At 42.3% G+C, this 25,104-nt stretch overlaps 1 long non-coding RNA gene across 1 annotated transcript in view; it reads right to left on the minus strand.

Annotated features, from left to right (window-relative positions):
- Positions 1–379: 379 nt before the first annotated feature.
- LOC132086263 (uncharacterized) overlaps positions 380–25,104 on the minus strand; it is an 88,409-nt gene continuing 63,684 nt past the window's right edge. The window contains exon 3 of the long non-coding RNA XR_009420398.1: positions 380–567. This is a non-coding gene — a long non-coding RNA (uncharacterized LOC132086263). The remainder of the gene's footprint in view (positions 568–25,104) is intronic.

Here is a 25,104-nt window from a genome sequence, read left to right on the forward strand (position 1 = left end):
CTGATAATGGGTCTGGTATAGTCCCAGAGCTTGTCCGGGAACTGGTTACCTTGTGAATACCTCTAGTCCCAACCAGGACAATTGCAGACTCAGGGCTACTCTGTTCATACAATAACGGGGTTTGATTTTATCTCAACTCTGTCCAGGAATCAGTTATTATGTGAATAGGACTCTGTTCCTGGACAGGGTGGTTTCACAAACATAGGTTTAGACTTTACTAATATTTTATACATACATATATCTATTTCTATAGCATGAATTATCTCTACTACATATAACAGGCAGGCTGTTAATAAGGTTCCAGTACAAAAGCTGCTCTTATGAGCAGAGCTCCACTTGTGGTAGAAGAAAGGCAGCAGGAGACGGAACCCTGCAGTGGTGACGAATTCTCCCCACAGCGACCGACTGCAGCCTCTCTCCCCTCTGAAAGCTGAGAGCGCAAGAGACTGCACTCAATCCCATTTTCCCAGTCCATATCTTGGGCCTGAGCTCTGACAGCTTCTTTTGTCTGTCTCTCTTAAGTATCCAGTCGTTATTGTCTCCTAGCAACATGTAGGAGGAACATTCCTTGAGAGGAAAAAAAAATCAACAAAATCCTGAAACCCAGCAGTAACATTATACATGACCGCAAATTATTAGGGACTTCTTGAGAAAGGAGTTTCCTCATCTAACCCTGCAATAACCCAAAGCTTGCCTCTGTGGAATTTCTACATACACAGCACCAAACAGTAAAACAAATGCTTTGAAACTCTAGCGTTGCTGGGATTTTGCTGTCCTCCAAGACATAGATTGGCATGCATGAACACGTTGACATGTTTAATGTGCTTGTGCTGACATGTCCAGAAAAATGTATGACATCTGTGATTTTAGCCCTCCCTACCAGTTATTTGCGTACCGTTGTCTGAGGCCATCAGGAGTGTGCATGAATTCCATGTATTTGCTGGAATATACAACCCACATAAGGCTTCTTATGCACAGTGGGGAGTTCACCAGCTACACATGATTTTACATTTTTTGCACCAATTTTAAGAGTTTCAAATAAAACAAAATGGATTAAAGAGGACGCTGAATCAATTTGTGACTTCAACTGAGGAACCTGGGATCCATAAACCAGTGAATGGATCTCCCTCATCCATATGCAAGTTCCGATTTCCAAGTTTCTGGGAATATTTCCAATGACAGTCCCTCTTAAATAATACCAATGCAAGTATTCAATACAGGTCACTAATAGCTACTAGAATTTGCATTATATTTAACTCTTTCAATTAATTGTTGAGTAATTTCAATTACAGGTCAAAAGTGGAATTTCTAGGAGAAAACAAAATGCAAGTTTTTCTTTAAAGCAGTGTATCTTTCAGTTAAGAGGAAAGAATCCCATGTCAGTAATGCAGCCTTTACTTCACTGAGCATTAATAATACTTGACAAAAATTCTGTGAGTCTGATTAAAGTTTTGGGTCATGGATATTAAATCATCTATATATCTGCAAAGTTACACCAGGGTAAAAAAAATCTCTAAAACACACAGAAGGAACAGATGTGCTTACAAGGTGCAGAAACATAAAGAAATTGTGTAGAAATCCAATCTTATGAGAAATTTTGATATGAAATGTTATTTCCCAAGTAATTATAAGAAAATTCTGATGCAAATCTGCCATGCTATTCACCTCACTAGAAAATTTAGTCCCTGAAACAAACCAAATAATAATTATATGTGAATACAAAACAATTGAAATGGTTCACAGATATTTTGCATTCTTTCAAAATAATTTATTGTGAGAAGAGATTTTAATTTCTTCTGGACAATAAACTGATCAAATTAACAGACAACTTGACCGTAGCGTTCTTTTAAAATGCATGGAAAGCTTGGTGACAAATGTATTTACTTCTTCATCTCACATGGTGATGAAATAATTTCAGCAAACACTATTTATTCTGAGATATTATGTTGCTTTCAAAGTCAATTTTCATCTGTGTTATATCTAATATGCAGAGGACAAGGACCATTTTCCTGGGACTGGATAGATCAAATAATCAGTTCATGAGTGGAACACCAATAATATGCAAAGTCTAACAGAGTATGTGGTACATACAGAGAGTTACAGAATTTTTAAGTTCCTCTAGAGCATCAGCAAAACCTGACATACTTCATAAATTTCAGCTTTTTTTGCACTGGTGCAAATTTTCCTTTCTCTTTAAAGGTGTTTAATAAAAAGCTTAAATTGTATCCTGCTGCTCTGCCGTATGCTTATTCTAATGTAAATCCAGCGTTATTACCTCCAAGTTTAGTTTTATCAGAGTAAAAGTGTTGAAAGGAACACTGAAACTTCCCTAAAAATATTTTTTCTCCATCAGTGTGGCAAGGACATTTGCGGTAAAATGATAAATTCACATCAGTGAATACAACATTAATATAAAAATAATGTTTTTCTAATAAATCTGGATAAATCTAGTTAAAATATATCTATTTAAAGTCTTATCTTTGACATAATTCTGTAAGGAAAAGTGAATTTATTCCAGTTTCAATTAAAAGTTTATAATGGGAATGAAAATTGATACAATAAATTGAGGCATCTTATTGTTGTTGCTCTCCAGTCTTTGACTTACACAACTAGAACTGTTTCTCTGAGCTCATCTCTCGGTGCTTGTGTTAATAATTTTTCAATGAAGAGAAAGTTAAGGCTTCCTTTTCAGTTTTGTGTTCTTTTTAATATGCATTACATCAACTAACTGAGAAAAGTCTCTAAATATATTTTAGATGGACAAAAAAAGCAAAATCAGTTATTACTGAAATTATTTCCTGTCTCCACCCAGTAAAAAGTAGAGTCTCAGGCTCAAGTGAAAGATGAAAGAAAAATGCACATTAATCAAATAAGAAAAAAAGAAAGTTTCTTTGAATGAGGAAAAAGCTGATTGGAATTAAGATAGGCTTTGTTCATATCTGCAAGTTGCATGGAGAGTACTTTTCAGTGGAACAGAAAAGGGGGATTTGGGACTGTTTGCCTGCTTAATGCTATAGTTCTTCAGAGCCCATGTGAAAATTTACTGCTAGCTATTAATCATCATTGTGTCTCTGCAAAGGAGCTATTACAATGATGACTATATGTCATTATATTTCCACTTTAAGTAACGAATCAGAGTGCTGGGAAAGCTGGATAAGAGCGGCTGGCAAACTTTTAAGCTGTGGAATCTATTTAAATTAATTTACATCACATTTGCTATTTTTGCTGGCACGGGAATCATACTTAAACATTAAACAATATGCTATGTTCATGGGTCCTGGTCTTTTATTCTCCTGTCTCTGAGCCTACTTTCCAGGTCAGCTTTTGCCAGTGCTGGCAGCACGTTTTTCTCATAGCCTCTCATTCTCATAGCCTTTAGTTGCTTTCAAGTTGAATTAATCACAATGAAGTTTTTATGCATGACAGTTTGGAGAGCAGAATAGGTGGTGTCTGAGCCTGCTGTGTTGCTGCAAAATGGGCTCATTCTCTGCAAGCCGGCTCAGTTACTGAGGGACACTACAGTGAACATCCAGATGTTCTAATCCTGATGAAAACAATTAGCTTCAAACTGCAAGAAGCCACAGGGTTACCTTTTGTTTCAGTGAGACTGCACCATTTAATGTACTGCAGTGGATTTCAAATTTATGTTGATTTATCCTGTTGTACTCTTCTTTTATGGTCTTTATTTATAGATGTGTAAAGCAATTAGGAAAGTTTGAGTCTCATACAGTTCAGGAATTGTATGAGAATTGTATCAATCTAAACCATTGTCTTATGTTTATTCTACAAAGTACTAGACTTGAAACATGTCAGGCTTAATTCTGTTAGGCTGAAGTGCCTAAAACAGAGCCCTGAGGTTCCTCAAACAGAACCTGAAAGTTTCTCTTCAGCTAACCATCAGCAACAAGCCAACAATAAACAACCCCAAAAATGTTCAAGATGCCAGTACGGATGTCTGTTACAAGAATACTGGCAAGAAAAGAACTGGCAACCATTTATAAATGGAAAATTATACAACAATTAAAAATTAGTTAATTTTGAGCCTGTATCAAGGTGCTGTCACCTATTCTTGCCAGGCACAGCTGGTTTTGTTCGTTGCTAAGAACCTTGTAGGCCACTGAATTCAATAGTGCAACACAGCTGCTACTCCTGCAGGGTAAATATTACTTTATTTTGGCATTAACTTAGCTATTAACACAATGATAGTTTCTTATTTTTCCTTATCAGGCTCTCCTAGCAGTACTACGACAAAACAAGCCAGTTGCACATTACCTGACTTTACACTGCTAAGAGCCAAGTACCTGTTTTTCAGATTACCCAGGAAAAAAGATTCTGTTGTCTTGATTATATATTTTGGTATTTAGTAGATATACCCATCAAATAATTCTCATTCTAGATCAAAACTTACAGCAAAGATTATTTAGAATAATATGATGCTTACACCCTCTTTGTCTATTGCCTCCCTTTCCACTGCCCTCTTATTTTCTTTCTTATTTTTTCTGGTTTTAATCTGCAGGAAAAAAATATTATCAAAATTCCTCTCTTGTAATCTGCTTGGTGTGGCTTTGTGTTTTTGAAAGGTAAAATTATATTGTGCCATCAAGTCTTTTATGTCTTAAAATTATTACTGTTTATCAAAGGACCAGATAATGTACTTAAAATTTCTAGTTTTGAACAACATAAAATGCATTTACTACAGATACAAAAAACATTACAAAATCTGGACTAAGTGCAGTTTGAATTTCAGAAGTCTATTTCTTCCCTACTGTTTATTAACCTTCCTTCAACAATGCATGAGTACAGCTTGGTGCAATTAGTAGGCTACAACAAAAATGAAAATAATTAGTACTACATTTAAGGCCAGGTATAGATTTTGTGGTCAAAAAAATGACAGAATAAGAATATTTGACTTCTGGATATCATTTATTCAAATTATATAGGATATTATATACTCAAATGTGCAGTGCTATCCTAACTATTGGATACAGATTTTTTTCCCTATCATGCATTCACAAAAAGGCCAGACATTACTTTTGCAATATTGCCACAGCTAGACATTTCCTTTATCCACAAGTGACCTCATGCAAAGAAGCTGTGATACATGATGGTGTTTATTCCTTATTTAAGTAAAGAAGTGTAATGAGTTGTGTAGTTAAGGAGGCAAGTTAATCTGTTAAGAAAAGGTTGCATGAACCTGCCTTTAAAATCACATGAAGAACCTTTGCTTCATGTATTTTAGTCAAGAAATATGGCTTTGTTGTACTTCTTCAACCACCAGTGACATAGGTCTCACTGATTTTATCAGTAGAAGATTTAGGTCTACAAAATGGAAAAAAGCCACTGAAATAAAGTGTTTCTCAGGACAAAATGGAATACAAAAAGAAAAGAAAATAGAAAGAACCAGAAGAGCAACACAACCTTGAAGCCAGTTTAGTTTGAACACATGACCACTATAAATCATGAATGTCCTAAGCAAGAATGTATGTGGTTGTGTCAAAAAACAAACAGCCTAGTTTTAGGTCAATAAAAATAAAATATTTAAATTCTTTTAAGTCACTTTTATAATAATTTTGTTGTAGTTTTTCTGTGGCCTTAGTGCAAGAGATAAAGTTTGCAGAAAGTTTATATCTCTTATGCAACTGGCATGTTAAGAAATGTTCACAAATTTGAAGGCTTCCCTTTTCTTTTATCCTCTGTTGAGTTAATAAAAGATTTTACATCTCCCATAAAGCTGTGTAGGGGTTTCAGAAGATGTTTTGTTCCTAATTATCCTGTTTATTATATAAATTGACTCTTGCAAAATCTACTGATGCCAATAGGGATTGCTGGCTTCACAACACATCCAAACCAGGCAAAAACAGACTCAGAAGTCTTGAGAGTTTTGGTATTTATCAGCATGGCCTTGTAAATCATCCAGAATTACGGACAATGATGTTAGAACAATATCCATACTTACTCTACCTGAGTAATGTTGCAATGTTGTAACATATTTGTGTTTGCATGCACATGCATACAAAGTGGTGGGAAATTTTTTGTGCGAAAAACCTTACTATACTACACTGACGGTCTTTGCTGTTGTGCTGTTATTTCATAGTCCTTTAGTATTGCTTTCTTTTTTCTTAATTTTCCAAGAAACATAGTGTGAAGAGTAGTGAGAGCAGATTTATCTGGGTCCAAGCCCATTGCTGTCCAAGCATTTCTTGGAGTAGAGTCACTATGTTGCCTAAATCTTGTCCTGCGAGCAAAGCCAGATGCACAACATAGCTAGTGTTTCCATCTTCTTGGGACTCAGAGGGGTGTTCCCTGTAATGAAATTGATTTTTTAATTTTCTTTTTTACTTTGCAGAGTGAATTTGGGAGTGATGAAGCATGAAACATCACTTTGGCAATTAGTATCCTCACAAGAATGTATGATTTCTACCTGGACCTGGGTTGCATTGAAATCCATGAAATTGGAAACAACCCAGAAAAGACATGCCATTCCAATGAAACCCAAATATCTGGTAAGGCTGAGTTGAAAAAGTTGACCAACTCATTCTGGAGTACTGAGAACTCAGTCAATGCCTAAATTCAGATATTGAGTTTCTTGCAACCTGCAGGACATCATTGACTTCATATATACCTCAAAATATAGTGGCTTAAAAAGAACTGGAAGACGTGAATGAAAGGTTCATTTAAACCTTTTCAGCTGCATTGGTGTACTGTGATGTGAAGTCAAGTGCTTATGCACTTGTAAACACATGGAAACAAACTTGGGAGCCTTTGGATGCATGACCATGATTGATTTACAGTAACTCTTTCACAATACAAGGGAAAGATCACACAAACTAAGTGGAATTAAATAACCTCACTTTATAAGCATTGCAAAGGAATCATCTACTACTAGATACTGTATCTCAAAGGAATTTGTCGTTTCTCTTTCAGCTGTACATTTTTGACAAGTTAAAGGTGGGTTTCTGTTTGAGCCATAACATTTATATGAGTTAGGCCTCTGGTTACCAAGGCTTTCCTATGATGGCTGTGACAGAAACAAAAAGCCTGTCTGCCAGAGCCAGATCTTTTTGGCCATCACTCAAGTCTCTCCGGACCTGCTCCTAGACACTTTACCAGGTATCTGATCTGGTCATTTTAAAAGCTGCTAACTGACCCAGAAACAATGGAGAGATTGGGATTGTATTTTGCACTGGAGATCCAGATTAAATGATTGAGACCTGGGCAAGATCTGGTTGATAAGTGTAAAGCCAACTGGAGGTAGATGGAACTCTCAGCAGAGAGTAAGTCAGTGGTGTCTGTTACAGATGAGTAATGTGATGGTTGGCTTTCACAATTAAGAGATGGATGTTATGTGTATGTTAAGAGAAATTTTGTAGATGTACAATGATGTTATTGGGGAAATTTTGTAGATATATAGTGATGTTATTGGAATATGTCTTCCCAGAGTCCTCCCTCCCCTCCCACTTGTAATAGCCTTGGTAGTCACTGCAACTGGGGAGGGCCGGCCTATTACTAGGAGGCACAGCATAATGACACCTGACCTCCAATCAAGAAAGATGTAAGAAAGTAATCTCCAGCAATGGATGGCAGAGTAGGAGTTGACTGACAAAACTTTGGGAGCAGCTAAGGGTATAAAAGAGCACCTGTTTTGTGGATGAGCACATGGCTGTTGGTCATGGAGACTCCGACTGCTGTAATTTTTCCTTTTGTCCTTTGTTGTAATTTTGTTAAGGTTTAGTAAACCTTTGAAATTTTAAAAATAGTGCTGTTTCTCGCAGTATCTCACATGGAGACAACCACTGCCCTCCAGGGCTCCTTCACATCATCACCAGAATATCTATTGTTACCAACATTGCAATATATATGTTTTCGTGTTTTGAATATGTGGGAAACTTTAAAATCTGAGTGTTTTGGGAAAGGTGTAAAAGACAGTCCTTAGAGACAGTAGAACTGTGATTAGAGCTAAGTAGTAGCTATAAGATTTGTTAGCAGAAAAATTTGTTAGCAAAAAATAAGAAGTAGAAAAGTAAGGACAAATAGAACAATGGTCTCTGTGTATTAACAATTGTCTAGGATAACTCCTTAAGTTGCAGAAAAGTATATCTAGCAAGATATTAGGAAGTTCTAAGCTTAATAATGGAGCTCTGTGCATTGTGTTTTAAGGAGGTATTGTATTGGAAATAAGCAAGCACTGTTTTAACCTAAGGTATATGTACTTATAGTGATTGGATAGAACTACTGTCAATATGCTTTTGCTTTGTATGATTGGTCAAAAAACTTTTAAAGTAAGTTGTAACATTAGGTTCTTTGTCTGCTGCTTGGGATGGGATCTAATGGCATCTTCCCATTGTCATAACCATGTAATGAGGCTGATGCTAGAAAATAAAACAGCTCAAGGTGCGCTCTTAGCAGTCCCGTCCTGTTCATGATTTGTACCTAGCCCCCTGCCAACAATAAATAGTGCTTCTCTATGAAGAAGATTTTAGACTAGAGGAATAAAAAATAAGAGAGTAGACAGTGCAGTCGCCAGAAGACCAAACTGTTAACAGGAAGAACAGATAATCACCTTCATCGTCTGTAGCTGATATAAGTAATAAGTAGCAACTTTAAGATCTCCTAAACAACAAGATGGGAAATCATTTATCTAAAACCAAACAGAATGTTTTTTACCAGCTTAAGACAATTTTTCAAAATAAAAGATATTCAGACATCTCAAAACATGAACTAAAATCTTCTTAATGAAAGTAAAGGTGAGTACTCAAAATAGAAACTTAAAATCTGCTTTTGCCTTTAATTTTTAAGATCAGATAAACAAAAAAAAAATATGATCTAGTCTCTCTCAACAAAGAAGAGACTTCAGCCTATCTCCAAAGCTTTAATAGAAAGTTTTAAACAGAATGATCATAATAGAGACTTTCTCAAATACCAAAACAGAACACCTAGTTCTGAGACTTTTAATTCCAAGTAGTGCTGAGCCTTTGTCCTCTTCTGAAGAGATCTCAGGTTTTGTTAAAAGTTCCTTCTCTTCTCCTAGTGTGTCTAGAGTTTCTACAAGCAGTATAGACAACACCCCAATCCCCAGGAAAAAGACATCAGATCAGCTTCCAACTTCAGTCGTGTCCTCTGTTTCTTCTGAGATTTCCTGCGTCACTAATACTACAACCAGGCGTCCTCCCATTCCTCTGCAAAATCATCCACCTCCAGATTTCCCAAGAAAGTGTTCAAGATTTTTGTTGTGTTCCAAGAATTTAAGGGATCAAAAGTCATGTTCTAGAAAAGTTAAGAGTTAAAATCCAAGAGATGAGAGTTTAGAGAAGCTTTACAAAAAAAGAGCTACTATTCCTGTGCCCTGTTCCTCTTCCAAACAAGTTATGACCACATCTTGTTCTGAAGTTGTACAGGGTGGGTCTGCCATGAGAGACTCCAAATCTACTCTGCCTAGCCGAGAAGCTGTGAAAATCATCCCTATCACAGTTTCCCCTTCCCAAGAAATCACCCCCTCAGATCAAACTCAAGCAAGCAAATTGTTTTACAATTCTAAGAATTCTTTTCATATAGATTCCTCCCCCAAACCTCTTCCAAAGTTTTCACCGCTTTTAATTCCCCAGCCTCCAGTTACAAGTAGTGAGAGAACTTTAAATTTAGCACTACCTACAAGAGAGAAAACAAAAAAGATGAAGCAAACAACAACCAAGAGCTGAGCAAACCAAGGTAGCTCTGCCCAAAGAGATAGATAAAGTAGAGGCAAGAGAACGCAAGAAAGTTTCTGTAGAGACAAAGACAAATAATTTAGAAGCCTTGAAGCCTATCTCATTTGCTACTAAAGGAGAAAACAGCATATCAAAATTGCAGCTTAGAGCTAAGAGTTTTTCAGCTGTATCCCCGTGGGTGGGGATACAGTGTAGAACCTGTAACAGTTCATTAGAAATTGTCACAAATACAAATTCAAAATCTACAGCTCAAGAGCAGCCCAATTTGTATGATTCTAATAAAACCCAACTTAAAATGTAATTTAGCAAACTCTAGCTTTCTTCCCATAACCAATACAACACATTCCTCAGCCAGTACCTCCAACAGGGGGGGTTGCTAAGAATGTAGAGCTCTCTTCCTTTACCCTTCCTAGCAAAGCTCCCAAACAAGTGTGTTGCTCCAGCACCACTATGACCGAAAACTTAGAACTCTCCTCCCCAACCCTTCCTAGCTGAACTCCCAAGAAAGCCTGTTGCTATGGCAACACTGCTACCAAGAACTTAAAGCTTCTTAGCAAAGTTCCTAAGACAGCTGATAGCTGTAACAACACCTTGTTCTTCTATATCAGACACAAGAGTGGTAAAAGAGAAAAACAAAACACAATCTAAATCAAAAGTAAACCTTCCATCACAACTACCTAATTAGTCTAATATTTATCAAAATCTAGAAAAATATTTAGATTCAATACAACAACTCCTTGCCTTACCTATAAAATATGGTTCATAATGATATAAATCCACAATATAAAACTCTTTCTCACCATGATATAAAAGAACTCTGTCAAGCATTAGAAAAAAAAGTTATCTTCTCCTTATTTTAATAATGTGTTTAAAAAGTATATTTAATTCTTATTACTTAGTCCCTACTAATTATCAAAATGTAGCTTCCCTAATTTTAACCAATTTACAATATTTTTATGGGAATTACAATAGAAAAAACTTCTGTATAAATTAGTTAAAAGACATGAAAATACTCCTTATAAAAATATAGCTCTTACCTAACTAGCAAGTAATCTACCTTTCCATAAACCAAAAAAACAAGCAGTAGAATTGCCTCAGCCTGTACTAAGAGATATTAAAGATCCTGCTAAAAAAGCTAAAAAGCTTTTTCAGTTGAGCCAGCTGGTACCCATGTAAATGCTTATCCTACTATCAGACAAGGTGAATTGGAATCCTTTAGTTCTTTCCTAGATAGATTAACCCAAGCGGTGGAAAAACAATGTCCAGATGAATGAGCTCATTCCTGTATTATTCAAAACTTTACTTTTGTAAATGCTAATGAAGAATGTAGAAAAATTACTTTACCTGATCAACCTCCAGCTCTAACATAGATGCTAACAGCTTGCAGTAAGCTCACATCTCCACAGTATATTGCTAATGTGCAAGTTAATACTTTTGGAAAGCAGATTGCAGAATCTCAAGAAAAGTTAGGAAAAACATTGGGAAATAATTTAGCAAAAGCTTAAGGAGAAAATTTGGGACAGCAAATGGAAAAATTTAAAAAGGCCCTAAAAGCACAAACAAAAATTTTAGAAAAATCTGTTGGTACTGTACAGTTGGACTGATAAAAAGGCTTCTTGCTCTGCTTGTGGTAAACCAAGACACATTAAAAAGGATTGTCCTACAAAAACAGTCCAACCTAACCAACTTTCTATTTGCCCTCAGTGTCGGAAAGAGAAGCATCTTTCTAAGTACTGCTTAGTTCTCAATTTGACATCAATGGTAAATCTTTGTCATTAAACTCAAAAAAGAGCACGGATTACCACCATGCCTCAACACAGTAGTGGTACCTCCTTACAGTCAATTATCCAATCAAATGGTATTGGTATCTCAGTCAGTTATCCCTCAGTCATCCATCCCTCAAATGGTCCCAGCTCAATACCTTCAGTACAAGGTTTGAATTGGCCTCCTCAAACTGGATACATCTTTTAAATAATCTTTGTTATGAAAACATTCCTACTGGAATTGTCAATTTTTTCACTGAATACAAAATTTTTTTATTCTAGGCAACAACAAAATTCTTAGACTTTCAATCCTTCCCGCTGTTGTTTCAGTAAATTGTAATGAAGAACTAGTAATTTTCGCTCTTACATTTAATGTTCTATGGTAATTCCACAAAAACACCTATAGCTATTGCATTCCATTTACCCATGAATACAACCAAGCAAAACAGCTTTCCAAAGAATTCAGTTATGTCTGTGCCATTTGGTACCTCAAGTCCTAAGGTCTTTTGAGTACAATGTTTAGACTGCAACCAACCAAAACTGACTTGCAGCCTGACTCACCATTGTAAAACAATTTATGTTACAGGCATGCCAGATAATTGGTGCAGATGTCACTGTAATTTCTCACATGTTTTAGCCCAGTGATTGGGATTTGGTAGCTCCTGCAGGTTCCTTCACAGGAATTGGAGGTGCTACTGTGTATTTGCAAAGTGCATCCATGCATATTTCAGGACATTATAAGTCCTGAAAGAAAGACAGCAATGCTGCGTCCTTTTGTTGTTCAGAAACCTCTCACCATCTGGGGGAGAGATGTCCTGTCCCAATGGAGAGCAAAACTAGAAGTGGGCCTGTGATAGAAACCACGTCAAAACCTGCCACTTTAAAGCTAAACTAGAAAACTAACCATCCTATATGGTTTGACCAATGGCCTTTAACAAAGAAAAAATTAAACATCTTAGAAGATTAGTAAAAGAATAATTACAGCAAAGTCACACCACCCCTATGAATAGTGCCTAGAATTCACCAGTATTCATTATCCATATGAAGACATCAGACTCCTAGAGGTTGCTTCATGACCTGAAGAAGATCAATGAAATTATTAAACACGAGACCTCTTCAACCTAGACTCCTTTCTTTATCAAAACACTAGCCTCTTGTTATCATTGATTTAAAGGACTGTTTTTTCCACATCCCACTTCATCCCAATGATGATCCAAGATTTACCTTTTCAGTTCCCCTCATCAATCAAAGAGAACCCATGTAGAAATATCACTAGAAATCATTGCCCAAAAAAATGAAGAATTCACCTGTAATTTACCAATATTTTGTTGCACAAGCTTTGTCTCCAGTTCGACAGAAGCATCCAAGATCCATAATTCTGCACTACATGGATGATTCACTCATTGCAGCTCCAACACAGAGATAGAGCAAACCCCTGCTAGTGTTGTTACTGAAATCCAAAATGCTAGACTTGAAATTTCTATAACCAAAATCCAAGAAGTTCCACCCTGGAAGTATCTGGGATGGAAGATGACTGAAAAAACAATTACACCACAGAAGATACAGCTCCAGACCAGTGTCAACAATCTACAAGATTTACAACAGCTTCCAGGAGAAATCAATTAGGTCAGACCTGTTTTGGGAATTACCAACGATGAACTGGGCCCACTTTCTAATTTACTAAGAAGAAGCTGTGACATCAACTCTCCTAGAACTCTGAAACCTAAAGTTCATGCAGTGCTTGACAAGGTCATGGAAGCTCTCCAAAGACAACAAGCTCATTGCTTTATTCCAGGAAAGCCTATCTTTTTTTTGTAATTTTAGCAGAAAAAAATGCAACTTTGTGGTCTCATTTTTCAGTGGGACCCTTCGGAGACAGATCCTTTGTTGATAATAGAATGGATCTTTCTTCTCTACAGGTTTCTTCCAAAGACTATTTTTATGGTTTTAGAGATGATAGCACAAATTGTAATTAAGGCCAGAACAAGATTATTAGATTTAGCAGGTCAAGAATTTGCAGTTATCTATTTACCATTGAAAAAGGTTTATCTTGATTGGCCAATGCAAAATTCTGATGATTTGCAATATGCATTGTTAAACTTCCCAGGTATTTGTTCTGTTCATTACACAGCTCACAAATTATTTGGCAAGCAAAATTGTATTTTAGAGAGAAACTTATGTTAAGTGAAGAACATTCAAATGCAATAACTCTTTTCACTGATGGATCTGAAAAAAGTCACAAATCAGTCATTACTTGGTTGAACCAAACAACTAAAGCCTGCGAATCAGATATTCAAATACTAGAAGGATCTCCTCAGATTGTTGAACTTGCCACTGTGGTTTGGGCTTTTCAGCTCTTTCCACAACATTTTGAATTAATCACAGATTCTGCTGATGCTGTTAATGTGGTTAAAAGAATATAAGGATCAATTTCAAAGAATGCTAGTAATGGAACTCTATATAGTTGGTTTATATGACTTTATAAAACTTTGCAATAAAGAATTAATTCCTATTTTGTTTTTCACATCAGGGCTCATTCTTCACTTCTTGAATTTTTAGTGGAAGGAAATGTTATAGCAGACAAACTGACAATGGTTATTTCAAACACTTTGCCAAACATTTTTGAACAAGTAAAACTGAGTCATGCCCTTTTTCACCAAAACGCACAAGCACTTGTGGAAATGTTTCATATTTCCAAAAGTCAAGCTAAGGTTATTGCCAGTACTTGCCCTGTCAGCTTGTGCAGCCTCCTGTTTCTACAAGAGTGGTCAACCCACGAGGTTTGCAAAGCCTGCAGTTATGCCAAACAGATATCACTAAATACCCTTCCTCTGGTAAATTTCAAAATATTCATGTTTCAGTGGACATGTTCTCTGGTGCAGTTTTTGCTTCTCTTCACACAGGTGAAGCAGGTAATCATGCCTGTCACCATTTTTTGCAAGCTTTTGCTTCATTGGGTGTGCCCCAGTGAAGAAGTAAAAATTGACAATGGTCCCACATATATATCTCAAAAATTGGCCACATTTTAAAGGATTGGGAAGTTTGTTACATCTTTAGTATTCCTCACTCTCCCACAAGCAAGTGAGAGAGTCAAGGAGTTATTGAGAGGGCACATCAAACATTAAAATGCATTCTAGATCAACAGAATGGGGAGTAGAGTTATATGTTTTTAATTTTTTAAACAGCTCTGTTGCAGAACCCAATCCACCAATTTTCTGGCATTTTTCAAATAACACACAGGCAAAACTGAAAGAAAATCCCCTGTTTGAATTAGAGACTGGACAAATTGAATGTCATTTCTAATTAATCCGTTGGGGCAAAGGATATGCTTCTTTCTCTATGGGTGCAGGAATGAAGTGGGTCCCAGAGATAAAGAACAAATCATATCACACTCCAGAACATGTTGACAAGTCCAAGACTGTAAAAGCAAACAGGCAGATGTGAGCCGAACAGAGGGATCACAAGTCACGCCTGACATCCCTTGTTCACCGGTAGAACCAACAAACTCCTGATTTTCTGTTATCTATTTATTGTTAGTTTCATAGAGCTGATTTTTGGCAAAAGCATAGTTTTTGTTTGGTATGTTATAGATCCACTCTATTGGACTTTTAAAGGTGAAATTTTATTTTAAGGTCAAAAGCAAAGTTTTTAAATTGACATATAGGGGAGGATCTTATGCCAAAAATTAGCTCACGAAGAGGATGGAGCAAAATTGAGTGATACGCTGGTGTTAGTTGGTTTTAATTGCTTCTTGTAGTGCAGGTTTGCCTGTGGAACAACCAAAACCAAATATTTAGGTGAACTTAGCCAAGGCAGCAGGCTTGGATACCATATGTTTCAGAACCATATGAACCAGAAAAGCCTTTCTCAACCTATCTTGTCAGTGTGCCAGTAAAGGATTTGCCTTTGATCAAAAAGCAATTAAGTAGTAAACCTGGTGAAATTGACAATGGGAGCAATCCTGTATTGAATTGGAAAATTTGGGCCAAAGAACTTGTCAAAGCAGTATCAAACCCCAATAATTAGAAATTCTTTGTTCTTTAACAATGGATATTTGCCTTACATTTATAGCTAATGATTGGAGAGAAGGTGATCCTCCAAAGTATGATGTTACTCCCCATTATTTTCCATACAGAAATTTAAGTTTTTGGTGTAATTATTAAAACAGTTGGGATGTGATTTCTGAGGCTGACCAATATCCACAACAATTGTCAAAAGGATATTGGTTCATTTGTGGAGATAGGGCTTAGCAGGACATTCCATCATGCCTTGAAGGTGGCCCATGTAGCATTGGAATGCTCACTGTGATAGCACCTACTGCTAAGGCAGTCATTAAGAAGAAACATAGAGGAGCAAGATCTGCTCCTCATTATGATGAAAACTGTAAAAGTGATTTCATACTTCGGAATGCTGCGAAAAGGGTTTCAGAGGGTTTGTTTTTACCGCAACTGGCTTCAGCAATGGCACTGAAACAATTAGATGAGGTTGGATGTTGGCTGAGTGAACAAACTAATGCCACATCTACTGCAATCAGTGATATGTTTACAGATGTTAGTAGTGTTAGACATGCAACCCTTCAAACTAGAGCAGCATGATTTTCTTTACTGGCACACAGACATGGTTGTGAGGAATTTGAAGGATTTTGTTCCATGACCTGTCAGATCATTCTGAATCCATCCACAAAAGCATACAAAAGCTGAAAGATTTGACAGCTCAAATTAAAGAAGATGGTGGACCCTGGTTAGATGATTTGTTCGAAGAATGGAGTTTTGCACCTTGGCTAAAGGAACTTTGTAAAATAAGTCTATATTTGTGTTGTAGTGTGTTGTTAAGTTTCTTGTATTACTCCCCCATTTTATGTATTATTTCCCCCTGTTCCATGTAAATGGTTCTGCCCTCCCCAGTTTTCCCACCATAGCCTTACTGTCAGTTATGTTACCATGGTTACCCCTGCCCTTGGTTGTGTCAGTTACCTAAGTTATATAATTTCTCCTCCCCCTTATCTCCTTGTATGTAGACTTTCTCTCCTCCCTGGGCCCAGTCAATCACTCCCCACTCCTCCCAACTTTCCAGAATCTTCTTCTCTCTGGAGGTTGTGGTTGGCTGTGGTCCCGGGGCCCCTCCTTTACTTTGTACTTATTGGCTTCCCCATTATGTCAGTTATGTTAAGTTCATCCCTTCACCCTTCCCCATTGGTTCAGTGTAAACCCCTCCTTTGTACACCCACTCCCTTTATAATCTTGTTTCACCCTCCATTCCTGGTCACTCCCCCGGTTGGTTTCTCCTCTGTTGGATCGTCTGGCACACCAATAAACCGACATTAACCCCCGGTGAAGTGTCCTGCTCCTTCCTCGTCTATTCACCAGCGAGAGCCTGTCCGCAGCCAGCACTGCCCAAGGCCATATGACGCCGAGGGGTGCTGGTAGAGAATTGCAGCTGGGCGTTGGCCCCTGCCCATAGCTAGCTGGACCTTGACCCTTTGGGCCACGTACGCCTTGCTGCAGTTTGGCGCCCAATGTGGGGCCTGAAGTGGACTTCGGGACACCTGGACGCCAGACCACCGGACCCCGCGGGCAGGATATTATAATTCTACTGGCCGCCAAGCTACCCTCGGTAGTAGCAGGCCCCTTCTAGGGGCAGCGCTTCCGCGGGGTCAGAAGTCAGAACTCCCTGCACCCAAGGAGGACTTCTTAGACAAGGACAACCACCTGGGTTTTTTTTTTGTGCCACCACCGGACCAGGTAAGCCCTGGCCCTGAGCTGCGGACTCTCAGTGGCTTCCCCCCCGTCTTTTTAACCCTCCCTCGGAGTCCATGCCCTGCTTTGGGGACCACTCCCTACCCTCTCTCCTCTAAGGGCTGATCCCCAGGCAGTGCTCTCTCTTTCCTCACTGCTCTCCTTCTGGGGACAGTCCTCACCCCCTCGTTTTTTTATTTTTCCTCTCCTGTGGGGTCTGTATCCCCAGACTTGGGGCCAGACCTCACCACCTAATATCCTTTCTTTCTTTGTGTTGAAACCCCAGACTTGGGGACAGCACAGGGAGCGGGGGCCAGTGGCGTGCACCTCAGTGTTTTAGTTTTCATTTTTCCTTGGGCGATTGGTACAACATCTTGTGTTTTGCTCCCCCTAAGGTCAGGCTGTCTAGTGCATCTTAGGGGTATCACCATGGGTGCCGGTTGAGCAAAACTCAGAAAAGAGTATATTATGTTGTTAAAGGTTTGCTGCTTGGGGGGGGGGGGTTTGCTGCCCGCAAGAAGGAGTTAAAAATGTTGGTCAAATGGATTTTTTCGCATTTCCCCAAAGTTTCCCCAGAGATTGCAAAAGAGCCACGTTTTTGGACAGCCATTGTTGCTAAATTAGATCAAGAAGTTAACTCTGGGGAAACTCAGTTATCTAACGTGGCATACTGGGCGAGCAAGGTATTAACTTCACTGCGCCCAGCTGGGGATTGGAGAAAAAGTCCTTCTCGATCGAGTTTGCTCCCCAGTTCTCCCAGTTCTCATGTTCCTACCCTTCGTCCCTCTCCCTCTTCCCCTAGGCAGGAGCCCTCTTGGGGGATCCTTAGGGCCACCAAGAAGCAGGGGGTCCACCCTGCCCCTGGTCCCTTGCGACTGGCTCGACCTCTTCCTCTGAAGAGCCCTGGCCAAGCTCTTCGGAGTTCCTTTCCCGATCCCTCTATCCCTACCCCCAAGTCCCCAGTTTCAATCCCTAAGTTAGTTCGGTTTGTTGAAGATCCACAAGATGGCTCCCAGGGAGCCCAAGATGGAGACGGCCATGTGGTTTTTCCCGCCCTTACTCCTTCTTCTTCCCAAAATCCCTTTCTTCCCAGGTCTAACCCTTTCCTCTCCCTTGATCCCTCCCATTCCTCAGTCTCTCCGCCCATGGTTCTACCCTCAGCCCCTCCCCTCGCTCTGCCCATGGCTCCACCCCCTGTGGGCCCCTCCAAAATCCCTCCTCCTTATTCCACTCTGCCTTCTAACTCCACCTTGGAGGCGGAGAAAACCAAGTCGCCGCGCCCTTGCCATTGCCAAGCCCACAAACCAAGCCCTGCCTCAACCTCCTCCAATTCCAGTTCCCATGCTCCCTCTTCCGGTTCCCACGCTTTGTCTTCCGGGGGAAGGGGGGGGGTGGGGGTGGATGACCGGAAGCCGGGAGTGGTGCCTTTATTGGAAGCCGCCCCGGTTACATACCACCTCGGCGGGGAGGGGAGTGCTCAGGCCCAATGAGCGCCTATCGCCCAGGCCCGGATTAAGGAACTGTGCAAGGCCCAGAGGGAGTATTCCCGGGAATCGGAGTATTTCCGGGGGCTCCTTCGTCCGGTGCTTGCACAGGGAGATCTGGTGCCCGCGGACCTGAGGGCTCTTTTCTCTAGCCTTTTGGGACCCATGGAATTCAGGGTCTGGGCGGGAGAATGGAGGAGGGAGATCGTGGAGGTTCTCCCTATGCTTTGGGGGAATCCTGCCACGTCTCATGATACAGAGGGCTTGGTGATCTCAGAGGACCATCTTGTGGGCACCGGGCAGTGGGCAAGCGGGGCAGCACAGGCCAAGGCGTTGTTCATGGAACATCTTGTAGAGACGGGGAAGGCTGTGGAGCATGCCTTTTATGAATTAGCCACCACCACTTCCCAATTTGAAGAAGAAGAAATAAGGCAGGGCACGCAGGAACCTTACCTGGTGTTTATGGAGAGACTGTACAGATTCGTAGAAGTGCAAGTTCCAGGGGAGAGGGAGACAGAGGAGATGCTGAGGCAGATGGCCTATTACGATGCCAATACTGCATGCTGGCGAGCCATCCGATCTCTCCCTCGAAACCCCCGACCCGCCGTGGAACAAATGATTGAAGTATGCGCCAGGGAGGTTCCTCTCCAAGACCTGAAAGCGCGCCCCAGAAGAGCCTCCGTAGCCTTCGCAGAATACCCGTCTCCGGAAGACGTAGACGCCGAAGCTGCCGCCGCCACCGGACCAATGACACCAGGGTCCGGGAGAAGGATGATGGCAATTCACCCCTGCCACCTCTGTGACAAGGTGGGGCACTGGATGCCCCAGTGCCCCATGAGGCAAGATTATCCAGAATACAGGAGGAGGAGGGAGGAGAAAGATAAGGAGCAAAAAAACTAATTCCAGAGCACAGCCCATCCCTGCACCAAGACAAAAATGAGGCGGGACAAGTACCATCTAGCAGGGAGGGAGGAGAAAAGGGAGACCTGCCATGTGCGCTACTGGACTTGACATATTTGAAATCGGACACGACTTTTAGCACTTGTGAAGTACGGCCTCAACCTGCTCTAACTACCTTGTCCTCTGCTTCCCCTTACAGGCTGCAGCTAAGTAGGGAAATTCATCTCTCTAACAGTGACTTTCAGCTGGTGTCTGCCGACCTTCAACATCCCGGTCGCTGGAGGAAGTTAGGACGTTGCAGGTGGACCATTGTCGGACACACAAAGCACACGCTGCGAGACCTTTACATCGTCCCAGGGCTGGTCACTACGTTTCACGGTAGGGCTGTACTGTGCCCGACCCCCACTCTTCCTCCCCAAGGGTCAGATCATCGCCCAGGCCATCCCAGTGCCGGAGAAGGCGCACTGGGCGGAAACATCTAAGGACGCATCACCTCCTACGGTGGCCTGGACACAAGTAGTGGGGAGGGAGAAACCCCGCCTAACATGTCAGCTCTCGTTGGGCGGGGATCGTAAGATTGTAAGGGGTCTTTTGGACATGGGGGCAGATGTGACGATCATTCCCTCTCGGGAGTGGCCGTCACATTGGGGCCTGCAAAACAGGGCCGGAACCATTCAAGGTGTAGGAGGGCTCCAATTGGCTAAGCAATCCAGGAGTGTTGTGCAAATTACGGGGCCCGACGGGCAATTGGCTTCAGTACGCCTGTTTGTATTGGATTACACCGAGTCTCTCTGGGGGAGAGACCTACTGGCCCAGTGGGGAGCCAAAATTGACCTGCCAAAGGCTCCCCAGGTTTTTCGGGCAGTGGCCACTGAGGAGCGCTGGACCTGGAAGCTGGATTGGCTAACTGATAAACCAGTACAGGTCTTGCAGTGGCCACTTAACAAACAAAAATTGAAGGCGCTCAACGAACTCGTTCAGGAGCAGTTACTTAAGGGCAACATCGTGGAGACTATGTCTCCCTGGAATTCTCCAGTTTTCGTTATCAAAAAGCCCAATAAAGATAAGTGGCGGCTCCTGACCGACCTTCGCCAAATTAATGAAAAAATTGTAGATATGGGATCTCTCCAACCAGGGATGCCCTCCCCAGCAATGCTCCCCCAAAATTGGAATTTGGCCACTGTAGACATAAAAGATTGTTTCTTTCAAATTCCTCTGCACCCTGATGATTCCCCGCATTTTGCGTTCACAGTTCCCGCCATTAACCGTGAGTCCCCAGACAAGCGCTACCCCTGGCGGGTACTTCCGCAAGGAATGAAGAACAGCCCTGTGATCTGCCAGTGGTATGTCGCTTCTCTGCTGTCCCCGATACGTACAGCCCTCGGGGATGCCGTCATCATCCATCACTATATGGACAACATCCTCGTGTGTGCACCCAACAATGACCTACTTGCCCATGCGCTTGACCTGACAACCAATGCTTTGGTTGCTGCAGGGTTCAAGCTCCAGCAGGACAAAATTCAACGGATGCCACCTTGGAGGTACCTGGGTCTTGAGATTACTAAGCGGGCCATTGTGCTGCAAAAATTGGCAATACGGACTAAAGTCCAGACCCTAGCGGATGTCCATCAACTGTGTGGGTCTTTAAATTGGGTGAGACCCTGGCTGGGCATTCCCACCGAAGATCTGCCCCCCCTTTACAATTTACTGAAAGGGGGAGAGGGGCTTAGTTCCCCTAGGGCTCTCACCCCGGAGGCTCAGGTAGCATTGGAGAAAATTCAAAAAGCTATTTCGGCCAGGCAGGCCCACCACTACCATCCGGGCCTGCCATTCAAATTTATTATCCTGGGAAAGTTGCCACACCTCCATGGCATAATCCACCAGTGGGACAAGTCCCTGAAGGACCAAGGCTTAGGAGACAAACTCTTAATCATAGAGTGGGTCTTTCTGAGTCACCACCGGTCCAAAAGAATGACAAGGCCACAGGAGCTGGTTGCCGAACTGATCCGCAAGGCGAGATCGCGGATCAGGGAGCTGGCAGGGTGTGACTTTGAGTGCATACACATACCAATTGAATTGGAGTCGGGCCAACTTAAAATAAAGACCTTCAATGAACTAGTGCAAACGAATGAGAACCTTCAGTTTGCACTGGACAGCTACACTGGGCATATTGCAGTTGATCGGCCGGCCCACAAATTATTCAATTCGGAGTTTAAATTATCCTTAAAGAAGGTCCAAATCAAGGATCCTCTTGATGCCGTGACTGTTTTTACAGACGCGTCTGGAGCATCCCACAAGTCGGTCATGACTTGGAAGGATCCTCAGACTCAGCGGTGGGAGGCAGAAGTTGCTGTTGTGGAGAGTTCTCCACAAATCGCTGAGTTGGACACAGTCGTCAGGGCATTCCAGAGGTTCCCTGGACCTTTCAATCTGGTTACAGATTCTGCATATGTGGCCAGTGTAGTGTCCAGAGCAGAATCAGCAGTTCTGCAGGAGGTCTCCAATCAGAAATTATTTAATTTACTTACAAGGCTCATTGATTTGGTCTCCTACCGCAAGCATCCATTCTATGTTATGCACGTGAGGTCACACACTGACTTGCCAGGGTTCATCGCTGAGGGCAACCATTGGGCCGATTCTTTGGCCGCAGCTGCAGTCACAGTGGGCCCACTCCCAGATGTGTTCGGCCAGGCTAAGATCAGCCACCAGCTTTTTCACCAGAACACGCCTGGCCTGGTCTGGCAATTCCACCTGACCCAGGAACAGGCTAAGGCGATCGTGGCCACATGTCCCCAGTGCCAGAAGGATCAGATGCCTACCATTTCCTCAGGGGCAAATCCCCGAGGTTTGGCAAGCTGCGAGGTGTGGCAGATGGACGTAACACACATTCCATCTTTCGGTATATTGTGTTACGTCCACGTCTCAGTTGACACCTTCTCCAGTGCTATCTTTGCCTCTGCCCACACAGGTGAGAGGGCTGTGGATGTCCAGAAGCATCTGCTTCTGGCATTCACTGTCTTAGGCATCCCTAGAGCCATCAAAACAGACAATGGCCCGGCGTACACATCCAAGGAGCTGCGGAGCTTCCTGCAGCAATGGGGAATATAGCATGAGACCGGCATCCCCTATTCCCCGACAGGCCAAGCCATGGTGGAGAGGGCCCACCAGAGCCTAAAGAAGGTTCTATCACGACAACAAGCGGCGGTGAAGGTGGAGACCCCCCACGTCCGGTTATCAAGAGCATTGTACAGTCTAAACTTTCTGAATTGCTCCTTTGATAACCCAAATCCTCCAGTGGTCCGGCACTTCGGCAGTCACCAGCAGCTGAAGCCTAAGGCCAGGCCCCCGGTCCTTATTAAGGACCCGGAGACCTGGCGGACAGAGGGGCCTTTTGACCTGGTCACCTGGGGGAGGGGATACACTTGCATGTCCACTCCTTCAGGGCCCAGGTGGATTCCATCTAAGTGGGTAAGGCCCTTCCTCCCAAAGCAGGGGACACAGAAGAAGACCGTGTCACAGGTGCAGGTAGCATGCCGGCGGTGGCGGAGGAAACCCTCTCTGATAACATCATCTTTATCTCCTGAACTCCCCCCTATTCCTGAAGCTGAGTCCTCCCCTCCCTCTTCCCTTTCAGCTCAAGACTTACCTTTAGTTTATGAGTCCCGACCCTCATCGCCTGCTTCCTCCCCATTTCCTTCCGATTTAGATTTATTATTTGGGGCAGAACCATCCGTTTAATTACTGCATACTTTCACTGTTCTCTTTTTACTTTTAGTACATCTCCCCGATGGCCCCCGCATCGTCATCAATGGCTCCCAACCCTGGAGTTTTGCTGCTACTGCTGATGACCTACGGACTCCTGTTGCCATCTTCGCAGCTGTGGGTCATCCCCCAGCCAAAGGTCAATGTCTGGCATGCCTTGGCTCAGTCCTTGGGACAGGACCATATCTGCCTCGACACCGGCGCAGCAGAGGACCCGATATCATCTTGCCTTGTGGGGATCCCTTTCTCTCCAGGCGAGTTCCCCTCCGCCTTTCAGTCTGCCCTTTCCCCTTCTTTGGCCCGGAGTCTTACCATCCTCCCTAGTTTTGACTCTAGCAATGCCTGGAGAGACGGAGTGGTCAGGCTGGATCCTTTACCCTCCGAGCCCACAGAATTACATCTTCTTGGTTCTGCCAACTCCTCTATTTGTTTTCAGTTCGACAGTACCTTTGCCCCCATAGAGAAGGGCAGTGAGGTGGTCCAGCAGACTAAAGAAGAATACCAGGCAAACCAGTGGTGCAGGGCTGTACTAAAGATCAGTGGCCCCACCACCACTGGACGGACCCCTTATGCCCTTCCTAGGGGAACGTTTTTGATTTGTGGCGACCGAGCGTGGGCAGACATCCCCTCTGGTCTGATCGGAGGGCCGTGCACTTTTGGCAGGCTGACACTGTTTACCCCCAACATCACCCAAATTATTAATTGGAAAAGGACAAACATCACATCCGAATTGGCCAGATCTAAAAGAGATCTTAAGGATCTCATGGAGGACTGTGATGATGAAATTACCCATTGGTCTCACTCAAAATCCGTTGCTTTTACCATCATATTGCCGTGGGTATCAGTGGCGAAATCTCTGGGCGAATTGGGCCACCTGGAGTGTTGGGTGGCTAAACAAGCCAATCTTATAGCTGCTCTATACGACCTCCTCACAGATGAGGAAATAACAAGGAAGGCGACGCTCCAAAACAGAGCAGCAATAGATTTTCTATTGCTGCTCCATCACCACCACTGTGAGGAGTTTGAGGGCCTCTGCTGCATGAACCTGTCCTCCCGAGCCGAGGACGCCAGGCAGTCCGTGAAGCAACTACAAGACCTTCTGCACAAGGTTAAGCAAGAAACATCTGATTGGCTGGGGGACATCTTGAAGGGTTGGGGCCTTAGCGGGTGGGCCAGCTCAATAATAGAATTTGTTTGTAAAGTTGTTTTAAGTTTGATTATACTGTCCCTTTTGGTTGCTGTGGTCCATGGACTGGTCAAAAGACTGATAACAAAAGCAACTGCGCCGAGAGTGAACCACACCACCATTCCTCTAAATGAGCCTGTAGAGTTGGAGGACCTCTCCTTGGAAGGAGGGGAAGCTGTGGATGAGGAGGGGGCTACCGCACTGCCCTTCGACCACTATGGGCGGGCGGACTCCAACTCAAAGAGGGCGAGACTTGGCCGGACCAGCCGGGGGTCCCTGCATTTTAAGTTTAATATAGACTTTTCCGTTCTTTCTATTTTATTTGGTAAAAAACGGGGAGATGTTGTAGTGTGTTGTTAAGTTTCTTGTATTACTCCCCCATTTTATGTATTATTTCCCCCTGTTCCATGTAAATGGTTCTGCCCTCCCCAGTTTTCCCACCATAGCCTTACTGTCAGTTATGTTACCATGGTTACCCCTGCCCTTGGTTGTGTCAGTTACCTAAGTTATATAATTTCTCCTCCCCCTTATCTCCTTGTATGTAGACTTTCTCTCCTCCCTGGGCCCAGT

The sequence above is a fragment of the Ammospiza nelsoni genome, chromosome Z (assembly GCF_027579445.1).
Source record: "Ammospiza nelsoni isolate bAmmNel1 chromosome Z, bAmmNel1.pri, whole genome shotgun sequence".
Classification (NCBI taxonomy): Eukaryota; Metazoa; Chordata; class Aves; order Passeriformes; family Passerellidae; genus Ammospiza; species Ammospiza nelsoni.